Source organism: Talpa occidentalis, unplaced genomic scaffold (assembly GCF_014898055.3).
Source record: "Talpa occidentalis isolate TD23 unplaced genomic scaffold, MPIMG_talOcc4v2.1 talOcc4.2, whole genome shotgun sequence".
NCBI classification, from domain to species: Eukaryota; Metazoa; Chordata; class Mammalia; order Eulipotyphla; family Talpidae; genus Talpa; species Talpa occidentalis.
The window spans coordinates 59188312-59190833 of NW_023602073.1; positions in this window are offsets into that span (position 1 = coordinate 59188312).

The window sequence follows — 2522 nt, forward strand, 5'->3', positions numbered from 1 at the left end:
TTTTTTTTGTTTTGTTTTTTAAAGATTTATTTATTTATGCATAGAAGAACTGGGGTGTAGGCTAGACGTGCAGGAGGTGGGAGGTACCCAGGTGGCGCAGCAGACCTCTCCTGACTCGCCTGCTGCTCCCCTCAGCAGTGTACATCAGTCAATCCGCCTGTTCTATTCTCCACTCTGTCTCTGGTGAATCCTCTCATCCCCCAATGCCTGTGGCCTGTACCCCAGTTCTTGTATGCATAAATAAATAAATCTTTAAAGAGAAAGAGAGAGAGAGAGAGAGAGAGAGAGAGAGGATTCACCAGAAAGCATGGGGAGCAGAACAGGCAGATCTACTGAAACACACTGCCAAGGAGAGCAGCAGGCGAGACAGGAGAGGTCTGCTGCACCACACCACATGGGTTGCTCTCTGGCAGGCCTGGGGATCGAACTCATGCTGTGGTGGCTGCTGACAGCTCGATAGCACTGTCTTTAACCCCTGCATCACCAGGGAGGCCCCTCATGTAATTTATTGACTGTGGCACAGAATGGCTGCATATTCTCACCATTAACACACCCTGCTAAAAGCACACTGGGTCTGAAGAATGTTTGAAGTACTGACCTAAAATTAATTGCAGCAAGAAGCCACAGGGTCACCAACTTCTCTCTCTTCTGACAATGCTCGAGAGTTTGCTAGAAGGCACTGGGCGTGGACTTGTTGATGGTTTAAGAAGCACAGTGTTCTTCAGGAAGATAATCAAGTTTGGACTGGACATATTGTTTTTTCTTGACATTATGCTTTTCTCTATTGTAAGCAAGAACATCTTGTATCTGCCTGTCTGCCCGTGACTCTTTTGAATCTCTTGTCGTTGACATCTGCTTCTGCCAAATTCCATTCCTCACTACTGATAGTAGCAAATGCCTCCACCAGTTTCTTCACTGTGAACTTTCTCATTACCTTAGAATAATGTCTGTCTCTGCCTCAATGCCTTTACTTTTTTTCTCCCTTCAGTTTGATCTGTCCCTCACTGGAAAACTCTTAGGCCTCAGTACCAGTTGGTGGGTAACTATCTTGAATTTCATCTTGTAGATAAGATAGGATGTGAAAACACAAAACACAATATCCAAAAAAGGCTGGCAGCTCAGTGCACCATGGAATATGATTGCTTACCTTTGTGATCACCTCACTGAGTGGGAGCTATGGCTCCCTGATGCTTCCCAGCTTCAAAAAAGAGCAGGGCTTGATGGACCTGGTTGAGGTGAATAATGAGGCTGGGGGAAACCAAAAGTCAAAACTCAGAGAGGGCAGAAGCTGGAGGAGAAAACCCTGCATTCTCCCACAACCCCTCCTGCTTGCTCAGTGTCTTGCTCCCTACTCAGGTAAGTTCTGCAGAGGGCCTGCTAACACCTGTGGACACACAGGCCAAGGTCCTGCCCTTTGAGGGGCAGGAGTAAGACCTCGCATGATTTAAATAAAATGTCATTCATTATTTTCCCCCGAAGTTCCTAGCACAGAGGCTATTTGTTGCAAAAAGGAAGAGAGAAACCTGATGGGTAATGAGGAAGGCATTAGACAACTCTTTGATGGGAGAAATGGATTTTAGTGGCTTTATATGTGGTTGGTTAAATAGCAGCTGTCCCAGAAATATGCAAAAGAAGAAAGAACTCAGTAGCAGAGAGGTGCATTAATGGTAGATGGTGGGCAGAGATGTACCTCAGGCTGTTGTGCAGGAAGATGGGAAGAGGTAAAAGGGTGGGGAGTGGGTCATGGCAGAAGGGTCGCCAGGGGCTGTGTGGGACTATTTATTCTCTTTCTGTACTTGGAAACCTGTCAGTTTTCCCCAAGCTGCACGTGTTGCTCCATGAGCTGCTGTAGAGGAGCTAGCAGTCCTCGAGAAAGACCCACGGCTGTTTGGAGATAAAAGGAGCCTGACAGGGGGTGTGAGGCCCCATAGGCTGGCCCTGTGCTCCTACTCTGGGCTCCTTCTCAGCATGGCTGGCACCACTCCTAGGCCCTGGCCTGGCCTTGTTGGCTCCCTTCTGGTGCCTCCCTGCCCAGACCCTGGCTCTGAAGGGGCCCCCACTCCTCCCCCAGAAACAGGATCCCTCCCCTTACCCCCTCCTTTCCTCCCAGGGGCATATCTCCTGCCTGTCTGCATGGTCCCAGCCCTGCTGCTATTTCACACACACCTCCCTCCGGCCTCATTCCCTGTTTCCCAGGATGCCTCCCTCTGTCCCACCCGATGCCTGCCTCTGGTGACCTTGAGGCCTTCCTGAATAGTGGGGTGGGTGCCAGGACTTGGCACAAGCCTTGTCCATGCCCTGAGAATGCCAACTTTGAAACTAGATAGTTCACACTCATCAAAGAAGAAAAGAGCTGTTTATGCTCCTCACTGACCTCCTCCCAGCCACCCACGTCAGGGCTGACACACATCTGCTGTCTTGTCTTTCAGCCATCTTTGCATCCAGAGAGCAGACCCTCCCCCTGGACAGGCAGCTCTGCCCCGTGCCTGCTGAGGGAGGCAGATTTTGCCCCCTGTGTTCTT